A 15,066-nucleotide genomic window follows, 5' to 3' on the forward strand; every position below is an offset into this window, starting at 1 on the left:
CTACACTGCTAAAAACTCAAGTTTGAATGTGGCAAATACTTAAATATGAAAACGTACTTACAGACTGTGAGTCAGAAGCGCCAGACTATCCTTGCAAAGTAGAAATTGCCCCACTTTATAGAAACAGCCTTTGTGCCACAGATGCATTGTAGGCTACTTTCCCAGGTTCAGGAAACTGTCCTCCATAAAATGTGATGCACACACTCAAATATTTGGGTTGATCTGTTCTGAAAAAATGTTGTAAATACAACTTAACCACTGATTTCTAGTTGTGTCCTCTTTTGGAAGGCCAAACAAAGTATTTTTGCTTTCACAATGAAACACACAGCGTCTCCACGACATGGCATTGGCAGCCTCAATACTACAGTGATAATCAAGAGTTACGCCTTCTTTCTTTGCGTAAACATTTGGGCGGTGTCATGTAAATCTTCCCACTCAGTGATGTAAACATGTGTGTGTGGGGGGGTGGTGTTTAAATGATGCATTTTAGGAGGCCGTAGACGAGTCTTAACTTTTATAAAGAATATCTCTTTGGGTTTGAGACTTTAGACTTTAGTCTTTGCAACTTTAGGGATCTTATCTATTCATCAACAGCTTGTAACACTCCAAAAAGAAAGGAAAACTTGAAATTGCAAATGACCCCTTCAAACATTTGCTCATTCTGTGTATTTGTCTTTCAAATAGGGTAACTTTGTTGCAAAATCTTACAGCACAAGGAAGTATGATTTCAACTTTGATTTCAAACTGAATTGAATTTCCGAAAAAATAGTCAGCAATAAAATCATCAAACAAATTGCCTCAATTCAGTTTGAGCTATTCAAAACATGACAACACTGATTTTTTATAAGCAGTGATTTAAGAGAGATTTAAGAGAGTGATTTTAGATTAAAGCTCCTTCTTTGTTAAAATACTTTCTGGTGCATTTCACATACAGCCAGTACAATTTCTAGTAGCATTTTGATCGGTCAGGTGTGGATAGGGTTACAACCACAGACTGTATCAAAACATGGACGTAGTGTCCATGACGTCACCCTTTGGTTTCCGAAGAGCGTTTTTGAAGTCAAAAGTGGGCAGAGGTGGCCGTCGCCATCTTGGCAGCACGTCACTGAGCGTCACTCCCGGATAATCTATAATCTATGGGCAAAAAGGCAGGAGCTGGTTGCTGAAACCAAACCAACCTAGCTTTACGGCAGTGACAGCAGTGGCAGTCCATTCGTCACTCAAGTGGTTGAGCCCTTAATTATGCAGAGCTTTAAGGCTTAATAAAATTTAAACGGATGAGTTAAAAAAAAAATTCACCCCCTTCACAGTTGTCACGAAGGGCAAAATTAGCTATATAGACCAAAATATATTTTTTTGTACTAGGCTGTAAATGTTTTTTTTTCTGATGTAAAGTTGGGCATTTTAACATGGGGAGTCTATGGGATTTACTCCCTTTTGGAACCAGCCTCCAGCGGCCAGTCGATGAATTGCAGTTTTAGTCACTTCTGTGTTGGTTTCAAGAGGTTGCCGCTTAGTTGCCACATGTCCCTTAAAATACGGAATCTTTCCGTATCAAATTAACATGGGATGTGATTTGTCAGGTATATTACAAAACCCAACACAAAGTTGAATCAACAAATAAGTATTTTGCACCGTTTATAATAGTAATAGCAATCTTAATGAAATCTATATATTTTTTTTAATTATTAAAGAAGCTCATTTGCGCGTGATTGCATTTTGGCGTCTTTGATTCCATAGCAATGGAGTCCTTAGCCAGGATGTGTGCCCTTAGCCCTTTTTGTCTAATGGAAGTTAGTGAGGACCAGAAGCTGTTTAGTTACCCACATTCTTCAAAGTATCTTCTTCTGTGTTCAACAGAAAAAAATAACTTTATGCAGGTCTAGAAAAACCGACAGAATTTTCATTTTTTGGGGGTGAACCATACCTTTAGAGTGACAGAAACATCCATGTTCCCCATCGAGGGAGAGATGATGCGTCGATAACGCTTTGGGAACGCTTTCTGCGTGAGTGCGTCTGAAGCATCCATGTCAACTAGTCCAATGGCGAGAGTGAGCGTCAGGAGTGACGTCACGACCAGGAATTGATAAAAACCCCAACCGGAGCAACCGGTGTTAGCTTTCTGTGCCTCAGCAAGCGATCTGTGTCAAACCTGTCTGTCATATTTACTGTTGTCTTGTTCAAAGTTTATATATCATGGCGAAACAACTATTCAAACAGTGTGTTTCTCCCTGCCCGCGTTATTTAACGGGTGGGGATACACACAAGCTTTGTGTAGTTTGTTTGGGAGTGGAGCATGCGTTATCAGCCTTCGAGGAGACTGATTGCCCGCATTGTGAGAAGCTTTCGCTTCGCATGCTCCGCTCCCGCTTGTCACTCTTTGATGAGAAGAGCGGCGAGCCTCGCGCTCCTCAGGGTGCAGGACCTGCTTCTGCCGAGGCAGAACGGAGAATGCATTCCTGGGGTTCGCAAATGGATCTCTCAGCGGGGTTGGAGACGGGTCCGAGGGCTCTTTCTCCTCCCTTACCTGGGAGATCCATAGCTCAAACTCCGGTGTCGGAAGCCCGCCCCGCGGCTTCTTCCGCCCGGGGGGAGAGCTCATTGCTTCGTTGCTCTAGCTCCGAGGAGTTAGATGTAACGGGCAGTGAAGGTGACACAATCAGGGGGGAAGAGGATTCGCCATCTCTTTCCCCAGCATATGAGGAGTTGGTTGATGTATTAACACGAGCTGTAGATAAGTTACATATATCTTGGCCATCTGATAAACAGAGCGCTCGTCCTAAAAGCAAATTAGACGAGCGTTTTCTGTCTTCTAAAACATCTCCTACATCACGGGGTCTCCCTTTTTTCCCTGATCTTCACAGTGAGCTGTCAAGATCGTGGAATAAGCCATATTCATCACGTCTTTTCAGCCCTCAAGTGCGCATTTATTCTGATATAAGAGGGCTGAAAGAAAATGGTTATGAAGCGATGCCCCGGGCGGAACAGACGCTCGCGAGCTATCTTTCCCCTGGTTCAGCGTCATCTATTAAGAACCCAACTTTGCCCACGAAGCCTTTAAAGATCACATCTAATTTAGTGGGTAAAGCTTACACAGCAGCAGGTCAGGCTGGAGCTTGCCTTCACTCGATGGCTTTGCTTCAGGCTTATCAGGCTGAGCTGCTGGGGGAGTTAGATAACAGTGAGGGAGTCAGCCGTGACGAAATTCGCGAACTTCGTCGGGCTACGGATTTATCTCTCAGGGCGACTAAAGAAACAGCACGTGCTATTGGTAGATCTATGGCTGCTTTGGTTTCTACAGAAAGACACCTTTGGCTTAATCTTTCAGATATTAAAGATAAAGATAGATCTTTTCTTTTAGACGCTCCCATTTCTCATGAAGGTCTGTTTGGTGATGCTGTGAATGAAGTGGTTGAAAGATTTCAAGAAAATAAAAAGCAATCTGAAGCTTTTAAAAGTTTTCTCCCTCGCCGATCTAATCCTGATGCTGCTGGGCGTGCAAGGCAGCCCCAGCCTTCATGCTCCTCATATCGTGTTTTTCAAAAAGAGAGTGTTGCGTCTCGCACTCCTCCTCAAAAATCACGGGGACCGAGCCAGCACTCACAGCCAAAGCAATCTAAGCATCATCACTCTTGGCACATCAACTGCCTGGAGATGATGGAGGTCTTCAAAGCTTTGAGGCACTTCCTGCCAGACCTGAGGGACCATCATGTGCTGGTCCGCACAGACAATACATCGGTGGTCTCTTACATCAACCGTCAGGGGGGTCTGCGCTCGCGCCCACTCTGCAAATTAGCGCACCAGATCCTCCTGTGGTCCCTGGGGAAATTACGCTCTCTGAGGGCAATGTATATACCAGGGACTCAGAATATTGGAGCAGACACCCTGTCGAGGCAGGTGCTGAGGTCAGGGGAATGGAGGCTTCACCCCGAGGTGGTGGAGCTCATATGGGAATCTTATGGCCAAGCAGAAGTGGATCTGTTTGCGTCTCAGTACACGACGCACTGTCCACTATGGTTCTCCCTTACTCATCCAGCCCCCCTGGGGTTGGACGCTATGGTACAGACGTGGCCGAGGCTACATCTGTACGCCTTTCCCCCTGTTGCTCTGCTCCCAGGAGTTCTGGAGAGAGTCCGCCAGGACGGAGTAAGTCTACTTCTCGTAGCTCCACACTGGCCGAGCCGAATCTGGTTTGCGGACCTGATTCATCTCCTCGACGGTCCTCCCTTGGAGATCCCGATCAGGAAAGACCTTCTATCTCAGGCCGGGGGCACTATATTTCACCCCCGGCCAGAGATTTGGAAGCTTTGGGTGTGGCCTCTGAGGGGGCGCAACTCATAGAGAGTGGTCTCTCAACTGAGGTTGTGGAGACCATTCTTAGCTCCAGAGCTCCAGCTACGAGGAAACTTTATAGACTCAAATGGAATGTTTTTTCTTCTTGGTGTTACCAACATCAGTGTGACCCCGTCCACTGCTCTGTTGGCTCAGTTCTTGATTTTTTACAGGACAGCTTCACTTCTGGTCTGTGTCCATCCACCTTAAAAGTTTACGTGACGGCCATTTCGGCTTTCCACGCCCCAGTGGGTGGTGCATCTCTGGGTCGTGACCCTCTTATCTCTCGTTTCCTTCGTGGCACCTTGAGGCTGAGACCTGCAACTCGTACTAGAGTGCCGGCCTGGGACCTGGCTATAGTTTTAGAAGGCCTTTCTAGGGCTCCTTTTGAACCCCTAGATTCTGTCTCTGAGAAGTTTCTTTCGTTTAAGACTACCTTTCTCCTTGCTATTTCGTCCCTAAAAAGAGTCGGAGACCTTCAGGCTCTCTCGGTTTCTCCCACCTGCCTTGAATTTGCACCTGGGATGGTCAAAGCATTTTCTCTACCCTAAGCAGGGATACGTCCCTAAGGTACCGACCATTGTTCCGAGACCTATTGTTCTGCAGGCTTTCTGTCCTCCCCCGTTTGCACGTCTGTAGCCTCGGTTCCCCGAGAAGGGAATGAGACGATGCGTCTCCCTGCCGTACTTCCTTCGTTCCTGTGATCGACTTGCTTCGGCACTGTCGAAGCTAACACTGGTTGCTCCGGTTGGGGTTTTTATCAATTCCTGGTCGTGACGTCACTCCTGACGCTCACTCTCGCCATTGGACTAGTTGACATGGATGCTTAAGACGCACTCACACAGAATGCGTTCCCAAAGCGTTATCGACGCATCGTCTCATTCCCTTCTCGGGGAACCGAGGTTACAGACGTAACCGAGACGTTTGTTAATGTATAGGCCTGTTGTTTTATTGAAATTTAATTGAAAGTTTTAAAAATGCTAAATTATTTAGATAAAAATGGGACAAATAATGACATAATAATGCAGTCCTAATTTAAGCAAATGAATACAAAAAACACGCCTACTCCCCGTGTTTTAGTTTCGTTTTCAATAGTTTTTTTTTTCTTTTTGTGGTTTCCAAGTTTTTCCCCGTGGCTATGGAATTTGTGTGATGGTGGGGTGAAGGAAAGGCTGGAAACAAATGCGAGTTAACAGTTTTTAATGAAAATGAATAAACAAACAAACACGAGGGAACAATGAGACTGAGAAGAAGATAATCCAAGGTGGTGGTGAGGAGGTGAGGAATCCGGATGATGGCGGTGAGAAGGCAGCAGGAGAGGATGGCACAGGAACTGCGGGGAATAGAGCCGAAGGTAAGTGTTTGTAGCTGAGTGGAAGTGCGTAGAGTGGATTAGGTTCTTGGAAAACACAGACATCCAACACAGACAACACTGAAGCTGACAAACAGGGTAAACGACATGACACAACGATCTCACAAACACAAGACGTGAGACAAGCCAATATATAGGGGATGAGTAATGAGTGACAGCTGTTGCTGATGACAATTAGCGGAGACGCCCACAAACTAATCACCACAAAGTGCAAACACCCAGAGATCACGGTTTACCAACCGTGACAATTTGCCGCTCGGTTCATTGCCTTAGCTAGCCGAGGTCTCCAGCAGGTAGAGTATTCACGGGAGTTCTGCAGGCTCGCTGCCACTCCAGCCTTCGATGACGCCACCATAAACTCGCTGTCCGGGCATGTGGCCAACTACCATCGCCGTGTGGACTTCCCAGACACCATGGGACTAAGCTGGAGGGAAGGAATCGTCCTTTATCTGGAGAGCTTCCTGCACCAAGCCAGAACCAGCCTGCTGGCTGCCGTTAAAAGTTAAACCTGCCGCCGTGAAGATCGCCCAAGTCAGCCGGCAGTTCTCAAGTCAAGTCAGCCAGTAGTTTCTGAGGTCAAATGAGCCGACTGTTAATATATGGCAAGCTCTCCGAACATTAATATGGCAAGCCTGTCATGCATTCATGTGGCAAGCCCACTAAGTGTTCATGTGGCCCCAGTGTTGTTTCCAGCCCCAGTGCCTACTCCTCGTAAGTACTTTCCAGAGCACCCTCAAGTGCCCGCTCCTCCAGAGCTTGCTCCAGTGTTGGCTCCAGCCCCAGAGCTTGCTCCAGTGTTGGCTCCAGCCCCAGAGGTCGCTCCAGTGTTGGCTTCAGCCCCAGGGCTCGCTCTAGTGTCATCTCCCCAAAAGTGCTTTGCTGTGCTTGCTCCTCCAGTGTGACCTCCAGTGCCAGCACCTTGCAAGTGCTATCCTGTTTCCCAGTCAAGCCCAGAAAGGGCTCCTGTTACAGAGTATAGCCCATGGAGGGCTCCTGATCCTGAGTTAAGCCCAGGAAGGGCTCCTGATCTCCAGTTCAGCCCAGGAAGGGCTCCTGTTCCTGGGTATAGTCCACGGAGTGCTCCTGATCCAGAGTTAAGCCCAGGAAGAGCTTCTGATCGCCAGTACAGCCCAGGAAGTGTTCCTGATCCCCAGTTCAGCCCAGGTATGGCTCCTGTTCCCAAGTATAGCCCATGGAGGGCACATGATCCCGAGTTAAGTCCAGGGAGGGCTCCTGTTTCTGCTCCGCCATGGCCTCCCGAGTCCCCTGATCCAGAGTTAAGCCCAGAATGGGTAATGCTCTGGAGGCCCACTGTCCCATGCCTGTCCTGAGGGACCCCCAGAGTTACCACCCCCCCTCGACTTTGGATGTTATGGTGTGAGGACACGCCGCCGTTGGGGGGTGTTATGTCAGATTTGTTTGGAGTTTTGGTTGTGTTTTGCTCCCCATGTGTTCCTGTCCTGATTATGATGATTATTAATTTGATTACAGGTGTTCCCTATGTTGTTCCATTGATCCCAGGTGTTTCCAATCATTAGTCTCTATTGTCTGAGTATTTAAAGAGTGTTCTGTACCCTGTTGGTTTGTCTGATATTGTTGATGTCTACTCCTTGTGCTACATATGATTCCCCGCGATATAAATATATTTCTTGTTTTTTTACTCCTGGTCTCCTGGTCTCCTCATTCCTCGCTCTATGTTCCCACACCTTAGCAAACTCATGACAGTATTTCAATTGCAAAGTTTTTGTTAAAATTAAACCGTATCATACCCTGTATCACTGTTCGCGGTGTTTGGGGATTGTTTGACTTGCTTGGTACGTTCGCATACTGGTGCACGTCAGTTCCTTGTGTGGGATAAATTACCAATGACTACGTTTCGCTTACTAGTGAAGGTCAATTTTTTATTTGCATTTAATAAACCCTTACTAATGCCATGATCAGTGGGTGGTAAAAGCCTTCTGAGTATGTTCATGTACAGGTGAAGGTCATCTTTTTGTTGGCTTAATTTACTGCAGTTAAAATCCCTCAGTGAATATCTCAGTGCTGCTGGTTTTGTCAATCAGCAATGGACCCCCGTGATGGATACCAGGGTGCCCCTCATGTCCAGGGATTGCTCACCTGACAGGGGATATGGATAATCCTTGCAGTGCAGCTTGTGAGACTGGTCTAAGGTGCTGGATTATGCTCCAGTTTCTTGGGGGGCATGGGTTCAAATCCCACCGCTTCCAGCAGTGGTTTAACCAAGGTCGGGAGGCCCTGCATGTACTTGAAAAAGGAGCATGCTTTTCCCAGCAGCCAGGACTGCCATAGACATGTGAGTCAAACAACATGCGTTGTCCTCTCCCACAGCCGATCACCTGTTTTCTAAGGGAGGGTGACTCAGTCCTACTCTTGGGCCCAGTCCTGACTAGAAAGGAATGACTGTCATGCAAACTGGATTTGCAGCATAGTAGAAAGAGGGAATGCTCTTTAGTTGTTTATGATCATAAGTGCAATCGCAAACATTGCGTGACCACCAGTATGACTAGAATTTCAAATCAACAAGTCATAAGTGTGTGGATAAACCAATCACTGCTCCACCCAAAAAAAAAAAAAAATACAACTGGACATCTTAAGATTCTAACTACTCTTCAGAGGTTATCTCAGAGAATGGACAGAATTGGGGCTCATCATTCCTTTTCCTGATCCATTTCTTCCCCTGGCCAGGAAAGCATTCCTCAACCTGTGTCTCTTAGAGAAGAGGCTGTAGATGAAGATGTGCTGCCTATTTTTGCCCCCAACTCACTGTTCGATAGTGGGCATCAGTCAGAAAAGGGAGACTCCCATTCAGATGCTGTAGAGGTAAGGAATCACCAGGGGCCTTATGTATAAAAGTTGCATATGCACAAAATATAAATGTGCATATGCTGTTTTTCACGCACATATCTGGATTTATAAAAATGCTTGTTAAACCAGGAGACACTGGACTTGGGGATATGCCACCAGATGAGCAGGCAATAGCATCATGGACAGCTTTGAGACTGGCCCTTGTCTTGGCTAATCCATGCTGTACTGGCAAGGAGTGTACTGAGGCTGACTGTCTGATTTATCACTGTTTATGCTGCTGCACATGCGCCTCATATGGGTTATGCTTTGGCGTTTCTCCTGGCAGCCTTACAGAAGATCAAGATTCCAAAATGTTAATTGATTCAGCTTTGGTAGCACATTCACAACAAACGCGTGATATAAGTGAGGTTATATCTTCAGCTCTTATATGCCACAGGTAGATATGGCTAACTGTAGCAAACTGATGAATTTGCCAGTAATGTCAGGTCATGGCTTTTCTTCCAGATTCTCAAGAAATGTTGGACAGACCTGAGCATTCATACATTGTAACTTATGGGTACCATTTGCAGTTTTACCTCCCTTCCAAATGACTATTGTCAAGGATACCCTTTTTGGAACCAGTATAGGTGGAGGAAGTTTAAAGTGTGTTGAAAAAAAAGGAACCATTTAAGAGGAGCCTCCCAGCACACAGCAAAATGGTGTTACTCCACAATTGGAAAAAACAATGGGTGGTTATTGGCCCATTTCCAGTCTTGATTCATTGAAAGTATTATTCGAATGGTCTCAGGCTTTAGCCCCTGTTCAGTTACAGGGTATCAAAATTCATCCATATCTAGACGATTGATTGATCTGCATCCCCACTCTAAATTGTAAATTGTAAACTGGAAGAACAGCAGTCTTCAGCCTCAACAACATGAACTTTCTGGGGATCCATTTTGATTCTGTGACAATGAATGCACATCTCACCAGCAGTTTGGGAAAAGCATTAAGACAATTTCAGTCAGGAAAACTGGTGAATGCACACAAATTACAGAAGTTGTTTTCAGCTGATAGCAGCAGCATCAGTGGTGATCTTTCTGGGCTTGTTGAGAGCACATGGCATACAGTGTTGGTTAATTCATTTCATATCCATCCAATAAAGAAAGTTGGTGACACAGTTCTACATGAAGGCTCTGCTCCCCTGGAGGAACAGAGACTTTCTTCTCAGAGGAGTTCTACTAGGAGTTCTTCCTCACAGAACAGCAGTGGTCACAACAGATGCATCACTGACAGGCTAGAGACATGTCTAGGAGGGCTAGTCATTTAGGGGCACATGGAAGCTACATTGGTCTTTGGAACACACAAATTTGCTCAAACTAAAGGCAATTTTTTTCCTCACAGGGTTGCTACAGTTCATTCATCACAAGCATGTGTCAATAAGAACAGATAGCATCTCTGTGGTGTATCATATAATCCACCAGTGTTGGACAAAGTCACTACACTTTTCAATCTCCAGGTGACTAAGTAGCTACTCACTTTGGCATGGCCCCGTCTAGCATCTCTGAAAACAATTCACATCCCAGTTGTGGCAGCCAATATCCTGTTCAGGACAGGGCCTCTCCCAGGCGAGTGCCACTTGCACCCAAAATAGTGGGTCAAATTTGAACCCATTATGGGGAAGACCAGATCGATTTTTGTGCATCCAAGGAAACAACTCATTGTCAGGAATGGTACTCCCTTGTAGTACAGTTGGACTGCTCTGGCCTAGGTGTTTTCAAAATCTAAAAAATGGCCAACAGGATTATTGTATGCTTTCCCCCCTTACACTGATTCCTCAAGCAATTCAGAGGATCAAGGAGGGTCATTACTCTGTGCTAATGGTTGCTCCATGCTGCCCACGAAGGCCTTGGTTCCAGACGGGTATGGTCTCTTTGGAGTCTGTCTATCAACAGTTTGATAACACACTGCTGTGTGAACAGTAAGGTGGACCCAGTTCTCTGACACTTGTCCTTCTTTTTTACAGTTTTAACCTGATCGAGGCAAGGCACTTAGTACTAACAAGGGTTATGGCTTGGTTATTACAGCATTACATGACCAGCTATCAGGCTGACTTCCTTTAATAAGTAAGTTTCCAAAGAGAGTTGACCTGTGTCCATACCGTACTCTGCGGGTGCCGAGTTCGGACTTGCATCTTGTATTTAACTCTCTCACTAAGTCCCAGTATGGGCTTATTGTGAAAACAGATTGAAACATGTCTCTCTAAATGGATTTTCTTGGCTCTTTGCTCTGCTAAGCAGGTAGGAGAGCTCTGTGCTCTCTCTGTTAGTGGAGATTGTTTGTGGTGGAAGGCAGATGGCACGGAAGTGACATTTAGCCTAACCTGCATTTTTGCCAAAAGTATTTAAGCCCCACTTAAAGTTTAGGTACTGAAGGTGGTTCAATGTTAACCCTCTCCTTATATGCAGAACAGAAGCAGTAACTTAACCTGTGTTCAGTGAGGGCATTGCATACTATGTAAGTGTACTCAGTCTTTGAAGAAAGCTAATCTTCAGCTTTTTTCTACTACAGTAGGCCAGGCAGAGGTTGCCGCTTTCTAAGCAGCATTTGTCAAATTGGGTAGTCTATGTTATTTCTTATACCTATGCTGAAAGGGGGTTTCGGTTCCTACAGGAATAAGAGACCACTCCCACGATGAGCCACAGTCTCAATGGCCTAAAAAGAGTTCTGTGGAGGATATTTGTGTGGCAACTTCATGGTCTACTACATGTAATTTTTTTTTATTTATAGAATTGATGTAACCGTGCAGTACATGAGAGCACTGCACTTCTAAAGTGTGTTGCTTCTGTTCCTCATGAACCTTTTGGTATAGGTCATCCTCTTAAGACCGTAGTGACTGTCAGAGTGAGGTGGAAACTGATCGTAAGTTATGAATATAACTATGGATCTGTGAGACGGAAGGATGACCGTCACTGTCCTTGTCGCTCAGAACACTAGGCATTTAAGGAAAGAAAATGAGCTGGAAGTTCATCATGCTTTTTATAGTGTGGGAAGCTGCACTTTCAGGGTAACGGGCATGACTTTGTTTACATAAGGTCTCGAGAGAAGGGAGAACGAAGGTTATCATTCTTTAAACTAGCCGGGCAGGGACCTAGGGCCTGAGCCTCGGACCTGTAGCACCGAGGCCAACATAGCACTGCGTTTCCACCTTCGGACCAGAAGCTCCACTGCACTTCACTAAAACCCGCCCTTTACACACCTCTCAGGAACAATGTCATGCAACACCATCATTCATTAACATACATGTTTTACTATAATAAGGGATATACTGATCATAATGAATTAATTTATCAAGATTGAAAATTACTCACACAGAAATAAAGCATTATGAACATAGTCTGCTATTCAGTCGAGTCTGTTTCTGTTAAGTCACACTAGCCTATATACATCACATTTAGAAAGAATGATCATTTCTATATTTTTTATAAAAGCTTAAACTCTAAACTCTCTACTCTATAATCCACGTCGGATCAAGTTATTTCAAACATTCGCTGCTGACTGAAAGTGAATTTTAAACTCAACTTATTTCAAAAGTCTTTAATTCTGGTGTTGTAGCTGTGAACTTAAAAAAATTATCCACAGTGCTGACGCTCTCCAGATTCGGAGAAACTTTTTATGGGTTAATTAAGGGGTTCATTAAAACAGCCATGATTTAATTACACACAAGTGGCCTTTAACATAATATAATATTTTCTGTATGGTTATTATACAATAGTTAAAAGTATAGTATAGTACAGTATGCATTTTGAATTATACAACAAGTGCATATTCTATATGATTCTTTTTTACAGAGGATGTTAACTATAAAAATAAATAATTTTAGATGCATTGCCTTGCCTTGCAAAGGTAAAATTTGTTATAGTTTGATCAAAATGTATACAGTAAGATACTGTTCAATAATAATAGGCTTATAACAATTTCTGTTATGGTGGGTGATGTGTTTTATCCTGTATAAAGTCAATGAAAGCTCATGAAAAAGACAACAAGCTAGTCAATCCTCATTCTATATTATTTATTTTTTATTTATACAAACACATGATTTCCTAAATTATAATGCAATTGATTGAATTTGATTGTGAATATATATCCTTCTAATTTCATCCTCTATTATTATCATAATATTTTTGTTCATTCTGGCAATGCAAAAGAATAAACTGCAAAAACTAGGTGAGACTGGAATGGGCAGGTCAACGCTACGCATGACATTCTCTTGCCTACACACTGCTTAGACATAATGAATTGTAGGGGGTTACTTACACAATACATAAATCCATAAACTAATGACTTGCAGTCTGAAAGATCCCACAGAGCAGGGACGTGAAATATCGGCCTACACGGCTTCTGAAGAACCTTAAGCTTTTGTTATCATCTTTATTACAATGCAACCTTAGGAAAAGATGACTTATAGCACAGAATGGAGCCATGATTCATTGCTAGAATGAAACTAAACAATTATTTTACATGTATATTTTATAGTAAAGAACATTCTGAATTGAATTTCAGTCTTCACTTATGGTTTGCTAAAACAAGAATAACTATGACTATTGTTACTGTATTTGAAAACATACTACACAGTTTATACTACAAACATGAGTGGTACTTTAAATCATACTTATTCTTCTTTGTTTTCATCTGCCAAGCATCATAAATTTACATCAAAAGAAAAATCATGACTTGGAAAAGAAAGAATCCACCCAGACCACTAAAGACACACTCTAATAACAACTAATATATAACATCTAATAGCATTTTCATCTAATATAATCGCATTTTGAAGGGGATTTTGAAGGTTATGTATAAAAAACAAAAATAATATCCATTTATATATCCTTTATATAACCATATTATATATATATATATACAGTATACATGGTATATACAGTATATACCTATTTATATATTATATACCAGTATATAGCTTTCAAAATAACTGTTCAATGTCAAATCTAAAAATTAATTTAGTAATTTACATGATGCACCTAACATCTCATTTATTAAAGGGACAGTCCTGCTAGAGTAAGCTGAGGTTGTGTCTTGATCAAGAACATGTGGTGAACATGACCTTTTTAATATTAGCCTAGTCTAGATCTTTAACTGTTACACCACAACACCCCCACCTCATTAACAATGTCTGTGTGCTTCTATCTACTCCTACCAATTTTATTATGATGATGAAGATGAAGATTATGATGATAAAGAATTTACAGGGTTGCTGAGTCGAAGGTAACTATTATGTTTTCAATATTTATAGTTACCCTAAACTCAGCAATCCCTGTAAATTCTTCATCCATTTAATTTTTCATAAAATTGGTAGGAGTAGACAGAAGCACACAGACATTGTTAATGAGGTGGGGGTGTTGTGGTGTAACAGTTAAAGATCTAGACTAGGCTAATATTAAAAAGGTCATGTTCACCACATGTTCTTGATCAAGACACAACCTCAGCTTACTCTAGTGGGACAGTCCCTTAAATGTATGAGATATTAAGTGCATCATGTAAATTACTAAATTAATTTTTAGTTTTGACATTGATTTGCTTATTACATTATGCATGCATTGCGTTTTAAACAATTAATCTTGTGAAATGTTAAATATAGTTGACTTTATATTAGACAGTTTTCATATCAGAAGTTGTTTTAAAATGCTTTGTTCAGATATTGTGTAATCTTATGGGTACATTAAATATAGTCAAAAATGAGAATACAACTCTTGTGAAAACGACATGCACTTAATTGTATTGATTTAGGAACTTGTTGTGAACTTGTAATCTTGAGAGTCTGACAACTATAATTTTAACTGTAGTGCATTATAATGTTTAAAGTTAATATGTCGTAAATGTATTAAATTGTTAATTTAACTTTGTCTTGCATGCATACAAGTTTATTTTAAATGCAGTAGAAATAAAGTTGTACATAAACCTGAGTCTTACTTAAGTGGCTAAGAAAAGCACTCTTAAGTTAAAAAGCACAAATTAATTTAAAACTGCATTGATTAAAATTGTAAAAAGTGACGTGATTATAATTTTAATTGATTATACATATTAAATGTGGTTTATTTGATAACATCTAAAGCTAATTTATTTTAAATTTATTAAATTGCCACAACATCATTACAAATGTATAGTTACAAAAAATACAATATATTTAAATACATGACATAAGTTTCAATTGAATTTATTATTACATATATTACTGTATGTATACATAATTACCGTACGTATGTGTGTGTAGATTATTGTAGAATAAAATTGTAGGATAAAAAAGCACTTTTAAGTTAAACTAATTGAATAATAAGTACTTTAATATGTATGTAGGCACTTTTTCACAAGGAAAGGCCCAGTCTATCTTCAGACAATAACAACACAGGAAGTTTTGCATCTTCTTAATGGTCTACCCCTTTACCCTTCTTCTGCCCGTAAGGAGACTTTCATGGCCCATTTCCCCCTTTGTAAATTCCCCATTGCAAAAAATGGGACAAATGCAGCACTCTGTCAAACAGAGC

Source organism: Carassius carassius, chromosome 20 (genome assembly GCF_963082965.1).
Source record: "Carassius carassius chromosome 20, fCarCar2.1, whole genome shotgun sequence".
Lineage (NCBI taxonomy): Eukaryota > Metazoa > Chordata > Actinopteri > Cypriniformes > Cyprinidae > Carassius > Carassius carassius.